This window comes from Bos taurus, chromosome 22 (genome assembly GCF_002263795.3).
Source record: "Bos taurus isolate L1 Dominette 01449 registration number 42190680 breed Hereford chromosome 22, ARS-UCD2.0, whole genome shotgun sequence".
Classification (NCBI taxonomy): domain Eukaryota; kingdom Metazoa; phylum Chordata; class Mammalia; order Artiodactyla; family Bovidae; genus Bos; species Bos taurus.
The window spans coordinates 20,805,424-20,829,267 of record NC_037349.1 but is presented as its reverse complement, the minus strand read 5'-3'; positions in this window follow the sequence as shown (position 1 = coordinate 20,829,267).

The window sequence follows — 23,844 nt, the reverse complement described above, 5'->3', positions numbered from 1 at the left end:
GAGGAAGTTAAGAGCCTCTTGATGAATGTGAAAGTGGAGAGTGAAAAAGCTGGCTAAAAACTCAACATTCAAAAAACTAAGATCATGGAATCCGGTCCTATCACTTCATGGCAAATAGATGGGGGAAATGTGGAAACAGTGTCAGATTTCATTTTCTTGGACTCCAAAATCAATGCAAATGGTGACTGCAGCCACGAAATTAAGACACTTACTCCTTGGAAGAAAAGTTATGACAAATCTAGACAGTTTATTAAAAAGCAGAGATATCAGTTTGTCAACAAAAGTCCATTATAGTCAAAGCTATGGTTTTTCCAGTAGTCATGTATGAATGTGAGGGTTTGGGCATAAAGAAGATTGAGCACCGAAGAAGTGATGCTTTTGAACTGCGGTATTGGAGAAGACTTTTGAGAGTCCTTTGGACAGCAAGGAAATCAAACCAGTCAATCCTAAAGGACATCAGCCCTAAATATTCATTGGCAGGATTGACTTTGGCCATTGGTGCAGATAGCTGACTCATTGGAAAAGACCCTGATGCTGGAAAAAATTGAGGGCAAGAGAAAAAGCAGGTGACAGAGGATGAGATGGTTGGATGGCATTACTGACTTAATGGATATGAGCATGACAAAACTCAGGGAGATAGGGATAGACAGAAAAGCCTGACGTGCTGCAGTTCATGGGGTTGCAAATCGACATGACTTAATGACTGAACAACAACAACTCAAGAAATATATATATATATATATCCCTCAAAATAACAAAATAGGAACTTGAGAAGATCCTAAAAATGTTGATTGAAAGAGCAGATGTTCTCAGTCAATTTTGGTCCATATTTTTGATGTTGAAAGATATAATAAAGCCGTCTCCATTCACCAAGAGTATCTATGCTTTGCAGAGACATGACACCATTACATATGAAAACAATACGTGCCAGTGCTCAGTTGTACAGACAATAAAAGGTGGGAGTACTATTTCACTTGCTGAGTGAAAAACTTTGTTGGGGAACTAGATAGGTGACTTCTTCAGTTCAACCAAGGATCCACAAATAAATGGTAACTTCTGCCTCAACTGGTCATTATTAGAGGAATATTGCAGCGGGCAGAGAGGAGCATGGAGTTATGTGGGATTTATAGAGGTGACATTGGTGAGGGATGGGAACGTCATCACATAAATATTAATGACTTTTCAGAAAGGTCTGCTTTCCCACTTTAAATTCCTGCTGATGAGTTACTCTCTTTGAAATGAAACTACTTGTCTACAGATTAAGATGCCACCTAAGGTCACTGATTCGTTATCTGTAGGAAATGCATTTTGGATTTTGTCCTAAGGAGTTGTGCGTATTTACTCAAAACAGCTTCCCCTCCTTTTGTGGGGAATTGGGATCAACTTGAAGCACTGTGTGACCAGGGAACAGATCAGTGAACAGCACGTTAATGCCCTTGCTTTCATCCGCTAAACTCATTATGATAGGGAAGGGTCCTCAATTTTCCTAGGTAACTAATAAACATACTGAATGACTTGGTGAAAATGACAAAGAGAAATAACTTCAAGGAAAGAAGAGAAACTTTACCATTGGGGAAGCCATATTTTTATGATCTAAACACTTTTCTAAAATGATTTTCAGGAACTTTCCTGGTGGTCCAGGGTTTGGTGGTCCTTTGATTAAGACTTCTTCCACTGCAGGGGGCATCAGTTCCATCCCTGGTCGGGGAACTAGATCCTAGATGCCTTGTGCTACAGCCAACAAACAAAGAAGTAAATGAAACAAAACAAAATTTATTTTTATATTTAAGAATTAGACTCTCCCTCCTGCAACTCCTTGAGTCTTTTCCCAGTTTCTGCACATTTTGGTACTAAAGCAAATACTAGTGAACTTCAGAGGAGGGTTCTTGGGTCCTGCAGTCCCCATGTCCCTTGGGGAGAACCAGAGATGTTTGGTTGTTCACCTCTCTCCTCCTCCACTTTCTAATGTGTTAGCACAAAAGCCCAGCTCTTTGGACTCCAGAGAGACAGGCTCCGAGATATCAGTTACCAGTACATTTTCAATTCAGTTCAGTTGCTCAGTTGTGTCCAGCTCTTTGTGACCCCATGGACTGCAGCACACCAAGCTTCCCTGTCCATCACGAACTCCCGGAGCTTGCTCAAACTCATGTCCATTGAGTTAGTAATGCCGTCCAACCATCTTTTTTTTTTTTTAATTTTATTTTATTTTTAAACTTTACATAATTGTATTAGTTTTGTCAAATATCAAAATGAATCCACCACAAGTATCAATGTGTTCCCCATCCTGAACCCTCCTCCCTCCTCCCTCCCCATACCATCCCTCTGGGTCATCCCAGTGCACCAGCCCCAAGCATCCAGTATCGTGCATCTAACCTGGACTGGCATCTCGTTTCATACATGATATTTTACATGTTTCAATGCCATTCTCCCAAATCTTCCCACCCTCTCCCTCTCCCACAGAGTCCATAATACTGTTCTATACATCAGTGTCTCTTTTCTGTCTCGTACACAGGGTTATTGTTACCATCTTTCGAAATTCCATATATATGCATTAGTATACTGTATTGGTGTTTTTCTTTCTGGCTTACTTCACTCTGTATAATAGGCTCCAGTTTCATCCACCTCATTAGAACTGATTCAAATGTATTCTTTTTAATGGCTGAGTAATACTCCATTGTGTATATGTACCACTGCTTTCTTATCCATTCATCTGCTGATGGACATCTAGGTCGCTTCCATGTCCTGGCTATTATAAACAGTGCTGCGATGAACATTGGGGTACACATGTCTCTTTCCCTTCTGGTTTCCTCAGTGTGTATGCCCAGCAGTGGGATTGCTGGATCATAAGGCAGTTCTATTTCCAGTTTTTTAAGGAATCTCCACACTGTTCTCCATAGTGGCTGTACTAGTTTGCATTCCCACCAACAGTGTAAGAGGGTTCCCTTTTCTCCACACCCTCTCCAGCATGGATTATTTGTAGACTTTTGGATGGCAGCCATTCTGACTGGCGTGAAATGGTACCTCATAGTGGTTTTGATTTGCATTTCTCTGATAATGAGTGATGTTGAGCATCTTTTCATGTGTTTGTTAGCCATCTGTATGTCTTCTTTGGAGAAATGTCTATTTAGTTCTTTGGCCCATTTTTTGATTGGGTCATTTATTTTTCTGGAGTTGAGCTATAGGAGTTGCTTGTATATTTTCGAGATTAGTTGTTTGTCAGTTGCTTCATTTGCTATTATTTTCTCCCATTCTGAAGGCTGTCTTTTCACCTTGCTAATAGTTTCCTTTGATGTGCAGAAGCTTTTAAGTTTAATTAGGTCCCATTTGTTTATTTTTGCTTTTATTTCCAATATTCTGGGAGGTGGGTCATAGAGGATCCTGCTGTGATGTATGTCAGAGAGTGTTTTGCCTATTTTCTCCTCTAGGAGTTTTATAGTTTCTGGTCTTTTGTTTAGATCTTTAATCCATTTTGAGTTTATTTTTGTGTATGGTGTTAGAAAGTGTTCTAGTTTCATTCTTTTACAAGTGGTTGACCAGATTTCCCAGCACCACTTGTTAAAGAGGTTGTCTTTAATCCATTGTATATTCTTGCCTCCTTTGTCAAAGATAAGGTGTCCATATGTGCGTGGATTTATCTCTGGGCTTTCTATTTTGTTCCATTGATCTATATTTCTGTCTTTGTTCCAGTACCAAACTGTCTTGATAACTGTGGCTTTGTAGTAGAGCCTGAAGTCAGGTAGGTTGATTCCTCCAGTTCCATTCTTCTTTTTCAGGATCGCTTTGGCTATTCGAGGTTTTTTGTATTTCCATACAAATTGTGAAATTATTTGTTCTAGCTCTGTGAAGAATACCGTTGGTAGCTTGATAGGGATTGCATTGAATCTATAAATTGCTTTGGGTAGTATACTCATTTCACTATATTGATTCTTCCAATCCATGAACATGGTATATTTCTCCATCTATTAGTGTCCTCTCTGATATCTTTCACCAGTGTTTTATAGTTTTCTATATATAGGTCTTTAGTTTCTTTAGGTAGATATATTCCTAAGTATTTTATTCTTTTCATTGCAATGGTGAATGGAATTGTTTCCTTAATTTCTCTTTCTGTTTTCTCATTATTAGTGTATAGGAATGCAAGGGATTTCTGTGTGTTGATTTTATATCCTGCAACTTTACTATAGTCATTGATTAGTTCTAGTAATTTTCTGGTGGAGTCTTTAGGGTTTTCTATGTAGAGGATCATGTCATCTGCAAATAATGAGAGTTTTACTTCTTCTTTTCCAGTTTGGATTCCTTTTATTTCTTTTTCTGCTCTGATTGCTGTGGCCAAAACTTCCAAAACTATGTTGAATAGTAATGGTGAAAGTGGGCACCCTTGTCTTGTTCCTGACTTTAGAGGAAATGCTTTCAATTTTTCACCATTGAGGATAATGTTTGCTGTGGGTTTGTCATATATAGCTTTTATTATGTTGAGGTATGTTCCTTCTATTCCTGCTTTCTGGAGCGTTTTTATCATAAATGGGTGTTGAATTTTGTCAAAGGCTTTCTCTGCATCTATTGAGATAATCATATGGTTTTTATTTTTCAATTTGTTAATGTGGTGTATTACATTGATTGATTTGTGGATATTGAAGAATCCTTGCATCCCTGGGATAAAGCCCACTTGGTCATGGTGTATGATCTTTTTAATGTGTTGTTGGATTCTGATTGCTAGAATTTTGTTAAGGATTTTTGCATCTTTGTTCATCAGTGATATTGGCCTGTAGTTTTCTTTTTTTGTAGCATCTTTGTCAGGATTTGGTATTAGGGTGATGGTGGCCTCATGGAATGAGTTTGGAAGTTTACCTTCCTCTGCAATTTTCTGGAAGAGTTTGAGCAGGATAGGTGTTAGCTCTTCTCTAAATTTTTGGTAGAATTCAGCTGTGAAGCCGTCTGGACCTGGGCTTTTGTTTGCTGGAAGATTTTTGATTACAGTTTCAATTTCTGTGCTTCTGATGGGTCTGTTAAGATTTTCTATTTCTTCCTGGTCGAGTTTTGGAAAGTTGTACTTTTCTAAGAATTTGTCCATTTCTTCCATGTTGTCCATTTCATTGGCATATAATTGTTGATAGTAGTCTCTTATGATCCTTTGTATTTCTGTGTTGTCTGTTGTGATCTCTCCATTTTCATTTCTAATTTTATTGATTTGATTTTTCTCCCTTTGTTTCTTGATGAGTCTGGCTAATGGTTTGTCAATTTTATTTATCCTTTCAAAGAACCAGCTTTTGGCTTTGTTGATTTTTGCTATGGTCTCTTTTGTTTCTTTTGCATTTATTTCTGCCCTAATTTTTAAGATTTCTTTCCTTCTACTAACCCTGGGGTTCTTCATTTCTTCCTTTTCTAGTTGCTTTAGGTGTAGAGTTAGGTTATTTATTTGACTTTTTTCTTGTTTCTTGAGGTGTGCCTGTTTTGCTATGAGCTTTCCCCTTAGGACTGCTTTTACAGTGTCCCACAGGTTTTGGTTGTTGTGTTTTCATTTTCATTCGTTTCTATGCAAATTTTGATTTCTTTTTTGATTTCTTCTGTGATTTGTTGGTTATTCAGCAGTGTGTTGTTCATCCTCCATATGTTGGAATTTTTAATAGTTTTTCTCCTGTAATTGAGATCTAATCTTACTGCATTGTGGTCAGAAAAGATGCTTGGAATGATTTCTATTTTTTTGAATTTACCAAGGCTAGCTTTACGGCCCAGGATGTGATCTATCCTGGAGAAGGTTCCATGTGCACTTGAGAAAAAGGTGAAATTCATTGTTTTGGGATGAAATGTCCTATAGATATCAGTTAGGTCTAACTGGTCTATTGTATCATTTAAAGTTTGTGTTTCCTTGTTAATTTTCTGTTTAGTTGATCTATCCATAGCTGTGAGTTGGGTATTAAAGTCTCCCACTATTATTGTGTTATTGTTAATTTCTCCTTTCTTACTTGTTAGCATTTGTCCTACATACTGCGGTGCTCCCGTGTTGGGTGCATATATATTTATAATTGTTATATCTTCTTCTTGGATTGATCCTTTGATCATTATGTAGTGACCTTCTTTGTCTCTTTTCACAGCCTTTGTTTTAAAGTCTATTTTATCTGATATGAGTATTGCTACTCCTGCTTTCTTTTGGTCCCTATTTGCATGGAAAATCTTTTTCCAGCCCTTCACTTTCAGTCTGTATGTGTCCCCTGTTTTGAGGTGGGTCTCTTGTAGACAACATATGTAGGGGTCTTGTTTTTGTATCCATTCAGCCAGTCTTTGTCTTTTGGCTTGGGCATTCAACCCATTTACGTTTAAGGCAATTACTGATAAGTATGATCCCGTTGCCATTTCCTTTATTGTTTTGGGTTCGAATTTATACACCGTTTTTGTGTTTCCTGTCTAGAGAATATCCTTTAGTATTTGTTGGAGAGCTGGTTTGGTGGTGTAGAATTCTCTCAGCTTTTGCTTGTCTGAAAAGCTTTTGATTTCTCCTTCATACTTGAATGAGATCCTTGCTGGGTACAATAATCTGGGCTGTAGGTTATTTTCTTTCATCGTTTTAAGTATGTCTTGCCATTCCCTCCTGGCTTGAAGAGTTTCTATTGAAAGATCAGCTGTTATCCTTATGGGAATTCCCTTGTGTGTTATTTGTTGTTTTTCCCTTGTTGCTTTTAATATTTGTTCTTTGTGTTTGATCTTTGTTAATTTGATTAATATGTGTCTTGGGGTGTTTCACCTTGGGTTTATCCTGTTTGGGACTCTCTGGGTTTCTTGGACTTGGGTGATTATTTCCTTCCCCATTTTAGGGAAGTTTTCAACTATTATCTCCTCAAGTATTTTCTCATGGTCTTTCTTTTTGTCTTCTTCTTCTGGAAGCCCTATGATTCGAATGTTGTAGCATTTAATATTGTCCTGGAGGTCTCTGAGATTGTCCTCATTTCTTTTAATTCGTTTTTCTTTTATCCTCTCATTTATTTCTACTATTCTATCTTCTAATTCACTAATCCTATCTTCTGCCTCTGTTATTCTACTATTTGTTGCCTCCAGAGTGTTTTTAATTTCATTTATTGCATTATTCATTATATATTGACTCTTTTTTATTTCTTCTAGGTCCTTGTTAAACCTTTCTTGCATCTTCTCAATCCTTGTCTCCAGGCTATTTATCTGTGATTCCATTTTAATTTCAAGATTTTGGATCAATTTCACTATCATTATTCGGAATTCTTTATCAGGTAGATTCCCTATCTCTTCCTCTTTTGTTTGGTTTCGTGGGCATTTATTCTGTTCCTTTATCTGCTGGGTATTCCTTTGTCTCTTCATCTTGTTTAAATTGCTGAGTTTGGGAGTCCTTTCTGTATTCTGGCAGTTTGTGGAGTTCTCTTTATTGTGGCGTTTCCTCACTGTGTGTGGGTTTGTACAGGTGGCTTGTCAAGGTTTCCTGGTTAGGGAAGCTTGTGTCGGTGTTCTGGTGGGTGGAGCTGTATTTCTTCTCTCTGGAGTGCAATGAAATGTCCAGTAATGAGTTATGAGATGTCTATGGTTTTGGGGTGACTTTGGGCAGCTTGTATCTTGAAGCTCAGGGCTGTGTTCCTTTGTTGCTGGAGAATTTGCTTGGTATGTCTTGCCCTAGAACTTGTTGGCCCTTGTGTGGTGCTTGGTTTCAGTGTCAGTATGGAGGCGTTTGATGAGCTCCTGTCAATTAATGTTCCTTAGAGTCAGGAGTTCCCTGGAGTCAGGGTTTGAACTTAAGCCTACTGCTTCCAGTTATTGGTCTTATTTTTACAGTAGTTTCAAAACTTCTCCTTCTATACAGCACCATTCATAAAACATCTACGTTAAAGATGAAAAGTTTCTCTACTGTGAGGGTCACTCAGAGAGGTTCACAGCGTTACATGGAGAAGAGAAGAGGGAGGAGGGAGTTAGAGGTGACCCAAATGAGATGAGGTGGAATCAATAGTGGAGAGAGTGGGCTAGCCAGTAGTCACTTCCTTATGTGCACTCCACAACTGGACCGCTCAGAGATGTTCACGGAGTTATACAGAGAAGAGAAGAAGGAGGAAGGAGACAGAGGTGGTCAGAAGGATAAAAGGGGGGAATGAAAAGGAGGGAGACAGATCCAGCCAGTAATCAGTTCCCTAAGTGTTCTCCACCGTCTGGAACACACAGAAACTCACAGAGTTGGGTAGAGTAGAGAGGGGTTAGGGAGGAGACACAGGCGACCTGGTGGAGAAAAAGGAGAGTCCAAAGGGAGAGAGAACAGTCAAGCCAGTAATCTCGCTCCCTAGTGAAAAATGGGTCCTGAGGATTGGGTTCTTAAAGGTACAGAATTGGTAACAAATACATAAAAGAAAATACTAAAAATCTAGAGTAGAGTTTGGAATTTCAAAAATACGATATTAAAGAAAAGAAGAAGGAAAAGAAAGAGAGAAAAAACAAACAAAAACAAACAAGGTCGTGAAAATTATAAAGAAAATGCAGGTACAAAATTGATAACTAATACCAAAAAGCAAAAATTAAAAATCTAGAGTAGAGTTTGGAATTTCAAAAATACAATGTTAAAAAAAAGGAAGAAGAGACATAAAGAGAGAAAACAAACAAACAAACAAAAACAATGTCGCAAAAATTATAAAGAAAATACAGGTACAAATTTGATATCAAATACCAAAAAGCATAAATTAAAAATCTAGAGTAGAGTTTGAAATTTCAGATATACAATGTTATATAAAAGAAGAAGAGAAAGAAACAGAAAAAAAAAAAGTCACAGAAATTATAAAAAAGACTAAAGGTACAAAATTGATAACATATACCAAAAAGCTAAAATTAAAAAACTAGAGTAGAGTTTGGAATTTCAAAAATACAATGTTAAAGAAAAGAAGAAAAAGAAAAAAAAAAAAGGTCAAAAAATTATAAAATATATATATATGAAGTTTGCTGAAGAAGAAAAAAAATAGGGTCTTTTTTTTTTTTTTTTGCTAAGTAATAGGTTATAAAAGTGAAAATTAAAGGAACAATAGAGGACTTAAAATTTTTTTTTGAAAGAATGATCATAAAAATAGTAAAAATATATCTAGGACTTTCTCTGGTTTTGTTGTGAGTATTGTGGGTTCAGTTCATTTTTGGCTAGTTCCTTGGTCCGACATATTTCTCAAGATCTATAGGCCCCTTCCTATGTAGTCCGTAGTAACCACGGGGTTTTAATCTATTGCCTGTAGCTTCCAAGGCGTTTCCCTCTGTTATAGCTTCTTCTGTTTGCTGGTCTCTTCAGTGTCTGGTTACCGCCCTGACACAAAGGGGACGGTGGGGGAAACTTTTTTTTTTTAGGTTCAGTTGTTCAGTCGCGCTGTGGGGAGGGAGGGAGGGATGCTGCAAACAAATAACACTGGCGTGTGCTCGCAGTGCCTCAGCCACACTGGGTCTGCCCCCGCTCACGGCACGTGTAGCCTCCCTGCCCACCACTGCTCGGGCTCTAGGTTGTTCCGCCAGGAACAATCCGAGGCCGGCCCTGGGCTGCATGCACCTCCCAGGTCCAAGCCGCTCAGGTTCAGGCACTCGGGTAGTCCTCAGAGGCGCAGACTCAGTTGGGCCTGCGTTTTGTGCTCTTCCCAGGTACGAGCAGCTCAGGTGATGAGGTGTTTGGCGAGCGCCAATGCTGTGACTTATCACCTCCCTGCCACTCGGTTATCTGGGTGTAAAACCAGCGCACCTTCTCAGGCAGATGTTGATCGTCCAGACCCCCAAGAAGTTTTAGTTAGCAAAGAAGCCTGCTTACAGTTTTATAGATAATGTCTCTCTGGGGCTGTGATTGTCCCCCTCTGGCTCTGGCTGCCTGTCACCGGAGGGGGAAGGTCTGCAGCCGGCTATCTCTGTTCAGTCCTTTGTTCCATGCGCGGGCCTGGCGGTGTCTTAGGTTGGGGCTGGCTTTTCACGTGGTAGATATCCCACAGTCTGGTTTGCTAGCCCAAATTATTTCGCTCAGATAGTGCTCAGGGTATTCAGGCCAGATTCTTACTCTAAGCGATGCAGCCCGCGCCGCGCCTCCCTGCCCAGCCCCCGCTTGCTAATGGCGTGTGCAGGCGTCTGCGCTGCTTCTCCGCTGGGGGAGTTACCATAGGGCTTGAAATCTGCGAGTTTTAATTGTTTATTTATTTTTTCTCCCTGTTATGTTGCCCTCTGTGCTTCCAAAGCTCGGCACAGATTCGGCAGTGAGAAGGTTTCCTGGTGTTTGGAAACTTCTCTCTCTTTAAGACTCCCTTCCCAGGATGGAGCTCTGTCCCTCCCTCTTTTGTCTCTTTTTTTGTCTTTCATATTTTTTCCTACCTCCTTTCGAAGAGTTGGGTTGCTTTTCTGGGTGCCTGATGTCCTCTGCCGGCATTCAGAAGTTGTTTTGTGGAATTTACTCGATGTTTAAATGCTCTTTTGATGAATTTGTGGGGGAGAAAGTGTTCTCCCCGTCCTACTCCTCCGCCATCTTGGCTCCTCCTCCCCGTCCAACCATCTTTTTACCTGAAGGACACACTTCTTGCCTGTCTTCTGTTTCTAACCTCCTTTCCTCCCCGCCTTACTGGTTTCTTCAGAGAGTGTTTTCTTAACAGATCATTCTACTCAAATCAGTGACTCAGGCTCTACTTCTGGAAGAACTTGTTCCTAAGATGTCCATACAATTATAAAGGGGAGCCGGGGTTAATTCACATAGGGATTCTTCCTGGGTGACAGTGAACAGCAGTGATTGTAAGCAGGTTGGAACTATCTTCTGCTCCCATATTCTGCAGCCACCTGACCTATTTTTGGCTCATAAAGTCCAGCAGTGAATTTGCATAATAGGCTTCAATAGATTCCCTATCATCTTGCTTATCTGTTAGCAAGATATTGTAAGTTCTATTTTTATTTTATCTTTTAAAAATATATGAGAATTCTTCAAGCCTTTTTAAAAATAATTTTAAAATTTATTTTTCGTTGTGCTGGGTCTTTGTTGCTGCACAGACTTTTTTCTAGTGGCAGTGAGCAGGGGCTACTCTGTAAGTTGTGGTGAGAAGGCTCCTCATTGCTGTGGGTTCTCTTGTGGAGCATGGGCTTTAGGGCATTCGGACTTCAGTAGTTGCAGTTCCCTGGCTCTAGAGTGCAATAGTTGCAAGGCCCAGGCTTGGTTGCTCCATGGCATGTGGGATCTTCCTCAACTAGGGATCGAATCCCTGTCTCCAGCATTGGCAGGCAGAGCGTTTACCACTGAGCCACCAGGGAAGCCCCTTAGTATCTGTTTTTCAAATAGTTCAAATGGAAATTTTCTCCACTAAAGCACTGTTTTCAAGTCAACAGCATCCATTTTTAAAAATTCCATAATATATGTACATAATACCCAACTCTGATGAATTCATTAAGTATCTCAGACAGTGCTATGTCTGCTTCCTCTAGGGAGCTCTTAATATGGTCTTTATGGGGAGTGTAATCATTTTTCTTCTTTAATAAAAGTGAAAGAAACAATAATAAAGCTTCTAAAATGTGTACAATGAAATGATGTCTGGGTTTTATACACACAGGTTGAAAAATGTGAGGTTTGGCAGCTCCTAGGAAAATTCACTTTGATCAGGTCTGTCCTGAAGCATAAATTTGCTTATGAGGCTTTAAAGTTATTTATCTAGTTCTGTGTTGAAGGTAATTAAAGACAGTTACAGAAGCATCCTAATTAGGGCTCTTATAATTTAGAATAAGTTCTAAGCCAGTTTAAGCTAGTGAAATATAAAAGCAAAGTTTGCTTTTGCTTTCATGGAGTTACATGAAATTATTGAGGTGGATACAAGTTTTTGATCCTTTGACTCTTGGGCGAGCTTCTGATTAAACCGATATTGACAGAGATTTATTTTCTAGGACTCATAGTAGTCACTTAGGAGTATATTATCTTACTTATTCTTAATTACAGCCTATGAGATAGGTATTATTTCCCCCATTTAGCCGTGAAGGAAACAGATTTGAATAGGTTACTTGTCCCAGATCACACAGCAATAGCTAGCAGAGATGGAATTCTAATCTAGGTCTGTAAGAAAGTTTCTGTACCGTTTTTGGTATTTGCAGCTACTCAAAAAATGGTAAACTTTGGTCTCCTACATATTTGGTTTGAAACTGACAGTGTTTCTAAGCAGTTGAATTGGCCGTCATCATTTGATGTTGAATGTATTTCTGGATTCTTGAGCAATTTATATTGATATTTAGATTACTTTATCTTTTGACATTTTTACACCAGGATGCTGGGGGAAAAGCTTGAGGTCCAGTTTTTCTCTGTGTGAGTGATACTTGGTGGAAAAAATCAATCACAAGATAGAAGGTATTCATGTGCAACTTTCTCCTACTTGTTTATAGGAGGAGTGAAAAATACTTATCAGCTACTGACAAGCATCAGATTTCTCTCTCCATGTTTATGCTGGTTTCATATCACTCAGGGAGGAAGAGTGCTTGCCTTTTGATTTATGTTCGCTGACAATGAAATGTCCATGATGATTAATTTCACTGCTCTGAGATTTTGCTGTGGTGCTTACTTCTGTAGCCCCAAACCTAAAGCAAATAAATGCATTATTTCTTGCCATAGAACAACAGTTAAAATTTGTTTTAACCCTGTGATCCATGGCTTGTATTGGATAGAGTCAAGAGTAATTTGTAATCAAGATGGTTTTTTAACAATTTTTAAAATATTTTTAATGATATCTGATGTTAATCATCAGATAAGCATATATAAATGCAGATTTTTATAGGAACCTCATATATAATACTAGAGATAAAGATTTAAAGGAATTTTGAGATGTATATTGCAGAGTCAGACACGACTGAGCAACCTTCTAAAAAATAAGAGATACCAAAAAGATTTAAGTAAAAAGGTGGTAATTTAAACCTTATGTTATAGGGATAAAATGGAATAGCAAATAGCCAACTATACTAGATGAATAAATAAATCTTAAAATTAATATATGATAGACCTTCATGCATTTATTTTAAATCATAATGTTTATAAATGTTTCAATTGTATAAGAATTATTTATAATACAATGTTGTATAAAAAATTAAGACATAAAACTTAATATATTATTGTCTAAAGTGATACATATAAAAGGACAGAAATACATTAATTTTAAGTATTCTCTATTTTTGGATAGTAGAACTTGAAATAAAAACTGAAATTTGAAGGCAAAACAAGAAAATTTAAACATAGAGTGTTTTCTCTGCCTGTTGACCTCCTCCTTCCCAATAGTGTGTATTATGCATTAACCAGACCTTGGCACTGACAGAAATACCTGCTCAGCCACAAAGATCATTTTTCCTTCTTCTGATGCCAGCCATTTAATTCCTTAGATGCTAACTAAGTACACATACTTCATCAATAAACATCTGTCACAAAATGTACACAAAAGTTTAGAATGTCTTTTAAAAATGTTTAAAATTTTTTTCATTTCTTTTCTGGCATGATATGCACAAAGTTAAGGTCTGGAGCAAGATGCACCAGTTCACATCCATGGGCTACATTCTGCCTGCTTCCTGTTTTTATATATGAAGTTCTATTGTAACTCAGCTGTCACACTTGTTCATATACTTAAAGTCTGTGGCTGTTTTTGTGTTGCAGTAGCAGAGCTGAGTAATTGTGACTGTCAAGACTAAAGTACTTTCTGGCCCTGAAAAAGTTTGCCAACCCCTCCTTTAGAGTAATAAATCAAAGCTGTGCTAATAAATAAATTTGTATTTATATGATATCCATTTAATTTCCTTGACAGGATGTCCAGTTTTCATATGCATGTTCTGGAAGCAAATGTTTTAACTCAAAAATGATGGGGAAAAAATGGTGGGATGGGGTAGAGATAACCCTCAGCTTGTAGCATGTGTACATTTATACTCAGATCCAGACCTTGGCACTTAGTAAGTTGATGATTCATTTATTCCTGAAAGATCTTTCTAAGACTGAGAACTTATGATATGAAAACACTAAATGGTTGAAGTTAATGACAAAATTCCCTCTTATCTTGTGCCGTGACAATAAATAAGGGCGCCTTTCAATCTTCCCTCCCCAAACTTCTACTTTTGATTGTATATAATTTTTACATTTTTGAAGGATAGAATGTTAACATTCTTTTATAAAACCATCATTTCCACTGTTTTCTTGTTGCTTGTGGAAAGTTGTGCAGCTAGACTCACTTTTTCTCCCAGCCCATTATTTTTTTTTCCCTAAATAATAAGAATTGAATTCATTTTCTGTTTGGAATATATGTTAATCTAAAGGAGAATTCAGTGTCAAACATTCTCTGTAAAATCCCTGTCGGATGGACTATGTTCTTTTAAAGAGTCAGGTTTTTTTTAAATCCCTATTTCAGGAAAACATTCCTCTGCTGTATTATACTTCTTGGGTTGTATGTATCAATTAATTTGCATTAGCAACAACAGGTAATTACGTTGGATTCTTTGTAGAGAAAAAAACACTTTCCAGTTATCTTTTATGATTGTTTTTTATTTCTAACTTATTTGTTGGTCCTGTAGTGATAATACTTTTTGTCTTCAATTTGTTTCTTTAGTCGCATTTTTTTTCTCATTCTCTGTTCTTTCACATCCTCTTGGGAATCTTGTTTTTCTTGAGTTGATGTTCTTATTATAGTTTTCCATGGAGTAAAGCACTTGTGGGAATGTTCTTTTTCGGGTTATATTCTTTTGTGGGTTGAGTTCCATTTTACTTATTCACATACCTGTACCTATAGATGCATGTGTATATGTGTGTGTGTGTGTGTGTGTACACATACACAACTTTTAACCTTTTTCTCTTCATTTTTAGGGTGATGGATTTTTCTGTTTATATGTTGCACTTTTTTTTTTGGTCTTTTTGCATCTTCCTTGCCCTCTCTTTTCTCTTCTATAATATTGTTGATTGGTCTGCCTTTCAGTCCTGTGGGTCTATGGCCATTGTTCTACTACATTAGTTTTAACTCCTGTTCTGTATTTGAAGGGATGATAATGAAGGGGAGGAGTGTGTGGTGTGGTGTGGGTTCTCTCAGTTGTGGCTCCAGTCTGTATTCTGAGACCATATAAAATGCCGTAGACTGGAAGTTTTTACACCTCTTCAGAGAATATGCCTCATGGTGAAGGGAATGCTCTCAGCTGTTGGATCATTTCTCCAATTAGGAATTGAAGTTTCTAGTGGGTACAGGGGGAGGCTCAAGAGTGGAGAATATAAATATATATATATACACACACACACACACATATATATATATACACACACGTAACTGATTTGCATTGTTGTTTGGCATAAACCAACACAGCATTGTAAAGCAATTATCCTCCAATTAAAAATTTTAAAAAATCCAAAAAAACTGAAGTTTTTCTTTTTTCAGAGTATATCAGCCCCAGAATCATTTTCTACCACTACTCAGAGTGGGGTAAAGATAATGAAACTCACATAGTAGTTAATTTCCTCTGGTACTAGTGAAAGGATAGGATTATTTTCAAATCATATTTTGTCATCTCAGGGGTGACAGTTAAGACAGGGGCTGGCACTGCCTTCTGAACTCTGCTATTTGATTTTATATGTATTTATTCGGATGCCAATTTACTTTATTTTTTTTTAATTTTATTTTATTTTTAAACTTTACATAATTGTATTAGTTTTGCCAAATATCAAAATGAATCCGCCACAGGTATACATGTGTTCCCCATCCTGAACCCTCCTCCCTCCTCCCTCCCCATACCATCCCTCTGATGCCAGTCCAGGTTCGATGCACGATACTGGATGCTTGGGGCTAGTGCCAATTTACTTTAATTTAATGATATTAAATCCCTGCTTCCCTCTTGATTATTTGATATTGGAGAAGGTTTTTGAGGCAGATACTGTTTTTTGTTGATTTGATTATATTTTTGAAGAAGAAGATTCTGTTACCAGTCATCACTCTATTTTCTTTACCCAGAGGTCCTGTATCTTTATTCTAATTGAGATTTTTTTTTTCTCATTTAAATGCTTGCTTTAGTGCCATTCTTCAAATAGCACAGGTTGTTTAGTTTCTTTTAAAAAGTCAAGTTTATTTTTTAAGATGGTTTTAGCTTTATGGAAAAAATGTGAAGACGGTATAGTTTCCAAATATCTTGCAACCGGTTTCCTTTCTATTATTACTGTCTTGTATTACATTGCTATAATTAATTACCCATTATTGATACATTATTATTGAATAAGATCCATACCTTCTTCAGATTTCCGTAGTTTTTACCTGATGTGCTTTTTCTGTCTAGGATCCCATCCAGAATACCACATTATATTTAATCCTTAGGCTCTTCTTGGTAGTGACAATTTCTCAGACTGTCCTTATTTATGATGACCTTGACAGTTTGAGGACTATTGGTCAGATATTGTGTAGAATGTCCTCTCGAGGGATTCTCATGATGTTTTTCTTGTGATTAGACTGAAGTTGCACGTTTTGGAGAAGGAGACTGCATCGTATCATGTCAAGGGGGCATATTATCAACATGACTCATCACTGCTGAGGTTGACTTTGGTGATCTGGGTGAGGGAGTGCTTGTCAGATTTCTCAACTGTAAGTGACTCTTTTTATTCTCTTTTCATACTGTACATTTTGGAAGGAAGACATTATTCGCAGTGCACACTTAAGGAGATATTCCTTGAGGTTTGAGCATATACCTAAATTATGTGAAATTCTTCTGCCTGGGAGAAATGTTCTCTTCTACTGTATTTATTTATTCCATCCTTTATTTATATCAGTAGGGACCTATGGATATTTATTTTATGCTTTGGGTTGTCATCCAATACTACCCTATTTTGGTCTTCACTTTGTTCCAGTTTTGGCCATTGGGAGCCCTTTTGGTTGGCTCTGTGTCCCTTTGAAATACTCTCATCATTCTGTATCTTTGCCCCAGTACTTCTTTCTGGTATGTTTCCCACTCCAGTTATAGAATTGGCCATTTCTCGAAGGCTGCTCAATTCCTTTTATTGGACAAAGTATTAGGAACAAAGAATTGGATGCTGGTTGTTATTATTGCTGCTGGGATCATTGTTTCTAAGCACTCTCAGCTGATAGAGCAAGGAAATCAAAAGGTATACACTAGTGTATATATCTGGAGTAGGAAATGGCAACCCACTCCAGTATCATTGCCTGGAGAATCCCAAGGACAGAGGAGCCTGGTGGGCTATAGTCCATAGGGTCACAAAGAATTGGACACGACTGAGCACACACTGAAAGAAAGTGTATTTATACATGTGTGTATATGTGTGTGTGTGTGTGTGTATATATACTAATATATATACAATATATATTGTACATGTACTATATATACAGTATATATATACACACACATACATATACACATAGATCTATAAATATTTCTGTAGCAATATCCATATTAAGCTAAATGTGAATTCATACTGATATCTCCAACTATAACCCATGAAAATACAGATCATTCTAGCCTCCTCCCTTGCTAATCTTGTAAACTCATATCCCAGCCATGAGAAACCTGACTCTCACTATTGGACACCCATTTGCTTAATTATTCAATTTCATTTTATATGTCTGGTAACAGTGTAATTTTTAACCCATATCCCCATGGAAAAACTTTACCAGCTAGAGTGTAGTGCTTATGCATGCGTAGTTTTTCCTCTGTCTTTAGTTTTATGGACTCTGCTCATTTCTAAAGGTACTTATGTCATTAACTTAATCCTTGCTCACATTTAGTAGGGCTGTTTCATATAAATATAATAAACTTAAATTGTTTTGTCACATTTTACATTCCATACTGAAATTTCCTGTGATCTCCTACATAATTTCATCAAAATCTATGTAGTTTAAGGTTCATTCTTTGTGTGTAAAGGGCCATGGGTTTTAAAAAATTGTAGTATCATGTACTCACAATTATAGAATCATGCAAAATAGTTTCACTGCTCTAAACACTTCCCTGTGCCTCACCATTCTAATGTTCCTCCCTTCCCTCTTTATCCTGGAAACCACTGATCTTTTCCCATGTTTGTAGTTTTGCCCTGTCCAGAATATCACATAATTGGAATCATATAAGATACAGCCGTTTCAGATAGGTTTCTTTCACTTAGCAGTATGCATTTAGGATTCATTCTTCTATGTCTTTTCTTAGTTATTGCTTTTCATTACTGAATCAAAATTCTATTGTATGGATATACTACAGTTTGTTTATTATTGTCACTTATTAAAGGATATCTTAGTTGCTTTCAGTTTTGGGTGATGGCAACCCACTCCAGTACTCTTGCCTGGAAAATCCCACGGATGGAGGAGCCCACTAGGCTATAGTCTATGGGGTCGCAAAGAGTCCGACATGACTGAGCGACTTCACTTTACTTCAATAAAGCTGCTAAAAACATTTACATTGCAAGTTTTTATAGGGACATAAGTTTTAAAATCAGTTGGATAAATATCTAGAGGCATGATTGCTGGATTGTGTGGGAAAATCCACATTTAACTTTGTTAAGAAGTGCTGTTTTTTTTTTTTTTGGTTGAGCTTACATAGACAATAATGTCATCTCATCTGTGAAAACAGATAATTGTATTTCTTCCTTTCCTTGTATTTTATATCTTTCATTTTCTTTTATTATCTCACTTCACTATTCATATCTTCTAGTATGATATTAAATATGAGTTGTCAATGCATCTTTATCTTGCTCCTGATCTTAGGAAGAATGTGTTCATTTTCTCACTGTTAATTATGATGTTCATATCAGTTCAGTCGCTCAGTTGTGTCCGACTCTTTGCGACCCCATGAATCGCAGCACGCCAGGCCTTCCTGTCCATCACCAACTCCCGCAGTTCACTCAGACTCACGTCCATCGAGTCAGTGATGCCATCCAGCCATCTCATCCTCTGTTGTCCCCTTCTCCTCCTGCCCCCAATCCCTCCCAGCATCAGAGACTTTTCCAATGAGTCAACTCTTTGCATGAGGTGGCCAAAGTACTGGAGTTTCAGCTTTAGCATCATTCCCTCCAAAGAAATCCCAGGGCTGATCTCCTTCAGAATGGACTGGTTGGATCTCCTTGCAGTCCAAGGGACTCTCAAGAGTCTTTGCCAACACCACAGTTCAAAAGCATCAATTCTTCGGCGCTCAGCTTACGATGTTAGGTATCCAGTTTTTCTAGATGTTCCTTATCAAGTTGAGGAAGTTCCCCTCTGTTTGTATTTTGCTGACATGTTTTATAATAAATGAGTGTTGAATAGTGTCAAATGCTTTCTCTCTATCAATTGATGTGGTTAAATGACTTTTCTTCTTTAGTCTGGTAATATAGTGGTTAAATGGATTGATTTTTAAAAAAACTTGACCCAGTCTTGCATAGCTGGGGTAAATCCCATGACTTGGCCATGGCATATAATTCTTTTTACACATAGTTTCATTAAATTTGATGATATTTTGTTGAGGATTTTTACATCTGTGTCCATGAGAGACATTGATCTTTAGTTTGCCTTTTTTGTAATGTCTTTGTCTTGTTTTAGTATTAGAGTAATTCTCTTCTTATAGAATTGAGTTATAACATGTTCCTTCTGCTTCTGTTTTCTGGAAGAGATTGCAAAAAATTGGCACCATCTCTTCCTTAAATATTTGGTGGAATTCACTAGTGAAAATTCCTGGGCCTGATGCTTTTTGGGGAAAATGGTATTAATTATTGAGTCAGTTTGTCTCATAGATTTAGGTTTTACCAGATTATCCATTTCTCCCTGCAAGTTTTGATAGTTTGTGACTTTAAAGTAATTGATCCATTTAATCTAAGTTACTGAATTTGTAACGACTGAGTTGTTTATGGTATTCTTTGCTATCATTTTAATGTCTGTGGAACTGGTAGTGATAATTCTTCTTTCATTTTTGTTATTTGCAATTTGTCCTCTCTCCCTCTGTTTGGTGATCCTCACGAAAGGTTTGTTAATTTTAAAGATTTTTTCAAAGAGCCAACTGTTTTTAGTTTGCTATTTATATAAATATATGTATATATATTTCTCACAGGGAGAAATAGTTTATAGGTGTACAGGGCTTCCCACATGGCCCAGTGGTAAAGAATCTGCCTGCTAATGCAGGAGACACAGGTTTGATCCCACAGTTGGAAAGATCCCCTGGAGTAGGAAATGGCAACCCTCCAGTATTCTTGTCTGGAAAATTCCATGGAGAGAGGAGCCTGGTGGGCTACAGTCTGTGGGGTTGCAAAGAGTCAGTCAGTATCATTGAGCCACACACACACACACACACTCATTTGTTGTATTTTTTAGATTCCACATATAAGTGATACCCTATTTGTCTTCTTCTATATGTCTTGGCTGATACCCTCCAGGTGTATTCATGTTGCTGCACATGGCAACATTTCATTCTTTTTATGACTGAGTAATATTCCATTGTGTGTGTGTGCATACCACATCTGTTTATCCATTCATCTGTTGATAGACACAGAGGTTGCTTCCATACCTTGGCAATTATAAATAATGCTGTTATGAACACTAGCGTATATGTGTTATTTTCTAGGGTACATGATCTTTTAAAATCAACGTTTTTGGATTTTTTCAAATATAGGAGTAGAATTGCTGAGTCATATGGTAGCTCCATTTTTAGCATTAGTTTTTGGTCACTAATTTTCTTGCTGTTTTCCTATTTTCAACTTTATTAATTTCTGAACTATTTTATTACTATTTCTTTTCTTCTGCCAGTTTAAATTGCTATTCTTTCTCTACTTTCCTGTTATGGAAGCTGAGATAATTGATTTTCATTCTATAGTATTTTATAATATGTAAATTTAATGGTATAAATTTACCTCTGAGCACCACTTTTGCCACAGTCTACAAATTGTGTTAAATTGTACTTCCATTTTCATTTAGTTCCAAATACTCAAAAATTTCTCTTGAGAATTCTTTGACCTATAAAGTAATTAAAAATATGTTGTTTAATCTCCAAATATTTGGGGATTTTCCACCTCCTTTTCTGTTACGAATTTCTATTTTAATTATTGATTGAGAATAGACTTTGTATAATTTCTTTCCTTTTAACTTTTTTATGATATGCATTTGTATTATAGCTCAGAGTGTGGTCTATATTTGAGAATATTTTGTGTGAGTCTGAGAAGAATGGTTATTCTGTTTTTGGATGCAGCATTTTATAAATGTCAGTTAGATCAAGTTGAATGACATAGTTTGTTTAGGTCATTTCTACTGTAACTGATTTTCTGTCTACTTGATCTATTAATTACATAAAGAGAGGTGTTTGACACCTCCACCTCCAATAGTGAACTTGCTTATTTCATTTCTATCAATTCTTAACTCATGCATGTTAATTAACAGTTAGGTGTAAACATGTATTGACCACTTTATCATTATGTAATTCCCTTCTTTATCACTGGTATGTTTCTTTGGTCTGAATTCTGTTTTGTCTAAAATTAATATAGTTACTTCAGCTTTCTTTTGATTAGTACTAGATAATATATCTTTCTCTCTCCTAATATTTTAACTGTTGCATATAAAATCTTTTAATTTGTATATAATTTTTAATTATTTATGAAAATGCTTTATATATATATATTTAGTATAGAAATAGAAATGAAAAAAATACCTAACCCCACTATACAGAAGTAACTGTAGTTAAAACAGGTGTTTTCTCTTTTTTTAACTTTTTCCCCTTTGAGTACGTAGAAACTGAGTCTATACTGGAATTCAGAGTATCGGAGAAGGCAATGGCACCCCACTCCAGTACTCTTGCCTGGAGAATCCCATGGATGGAGGAGCCTGGTGGGCTGCAGTCCATGGGGTCGCGAAGAATCAAACACGACTGAGTGACTTCACTTTCACTTTTCACTTTCATGCTTTGGAGAAGGAAATGGCAACCCACTCCAGTGTTCTTGCCTGGAGAATCCCAGGGACAGGGGAGCCTGGTGGGCTGCCTTCTATGCCGTCTATGGGGTCTCACAGAGTCGGACACGACTGAAATGATTTAGCGGCAGCAGCAGCAGGGATGTCTTGGTAAAAAAGTAGGAAGAACTCACACGAAGTTTCTATAAATTAGGGGATAAGAGACTTCACATTCTTTATGCTAATTTTTCCTGAATTGGTAACATATCTATGTAGCACCACATTCATAAAGGTATTTGTTTCTCAGATTCTCCAAACTTTGATTCTGAATGTATTTCTCTCCCCTAGAAATAACAATTTTACACTTTGCTCAATATCTGTATGTAGAATATATATTCTGTGCATATTCAAGAATAGGTACTTTAAATTTTTTTTGCACTTTTTAAAAAATTTTATTTTATTTATTTTTTATATGAGTATGTACTTTATTAATATGCTGTACATTACACTATTTTTTAAATTGATACATTGGCATTGGTTTTTCTATTCTCCTTTTTAGTATGTGAATGTACTGTACTTTTTGTTGTTGTTGTTGTTTGAATTTTCTTTTTTATTTTTAATTTTATTTTATTTTTAAAACTTTACATAATTGTATTAGTTTCGCCAAATACCAAAATGAATCCGCAACAGATATACATGTGCTCCTCATCCTGAACCCTCCTCCCTCCTCCCCCCCCCCCACCCTCCCTCTGGGTCATCCCAGTGCACCAGCCCCAAGCATCCAGTATCGTGCATTGAACCTGGACTGGCGACTCGTTTCATACATGATATTATACATGTTTCAATGCCATTCTCCCAAATCTCCCCACCCTCTCCCTCTCCCACAGAGTCCATAAGACTGATCTATACATCAGTGTCTCTTTTGCTGTCTCGTACACAGGGTTATTGTTACCATCTTTCTAAATTCCATATATATATGTTAGTATACTGTATTGGGGTTTTTCTTTCTGGCTTACTTCACTCTGTATAATAGGTTCCAGTTTCATCCATCTCATTAGAACTGATTCAAATGTATTCTTTTTAATGGCTGAGTAATACTCCATTGTGTATATGTACCACTGCTTTCTTATCCATTCATCTGCTGATGGGCATCTAGGTTGCTTCCATGTCCTGGCTATTATAAACAGTGCTGCGATGAACATTGGGGTACACGTGTCTCTTTCCCTTCTGGTTTCCTCGGTGTGTATGCCCAGCAGTGGGATTGCTGGATCATAAGGCAGTTCTATTTCCAGTTTTTTAAGGAATCTCCACACTGTTCTCCATAGTGGCTGTACTAGTTTGCATTCCCACCAACAGTGTAAGAGGGTTCCCTTTTCTCCACACCCTCTCCAGCATTTATTGCTTGTAGACTTATGGATAGCAGCCATTCTGACTGGCGTGAAATGGTACCTCATAGTGGTTTTGATTTGCATTTCTCTGATAATGAGTGATGTTGAGCATCTTTTCATGTGTTTGTTAGCCATCTGTATGTCTTCTTTGGAGAAATGTCTATTTAGTTCTTTGGCCCATTTTTTGACTGGGTCATTTATTTTTCTGGGGTTGAGCTGTAGGAGTTGCTTGTATATTTTCGAGATTAGTTGTTTGTCAGTTGCTTCATTTGCTATTATTTTCTCCCATTCTGAAGGCTGCCTTTTCACCTTGCTAATAGTTTCCTTTGCTGTGCAGAAGCTTTTAAGTTTAATTAGGTCCCATTTGTTTATTTTTGCTTTTATTTCCAATATTCTGGGAGGTGGGTCATAGAGGATCCTGCTGTGATGTATGTCGGAGAGTGTTTTGCCTATGTTCTCCTCTAGGAGTTTTATAGTTTCTGGTCTTACGTTGAGATCTTTAATCCATTTTGAGTTTATTTTTGTGTATGGTGTTAGAAAGTGGTCTAGTTTCATTCTTTTACAAGTGGTTGACCAGTTTTCCCAGCACCACTTGTTAAAGAGGTTGTCTTTAATCCATTGTATATTCTTGCCTCCTTTGTCAAAGATAA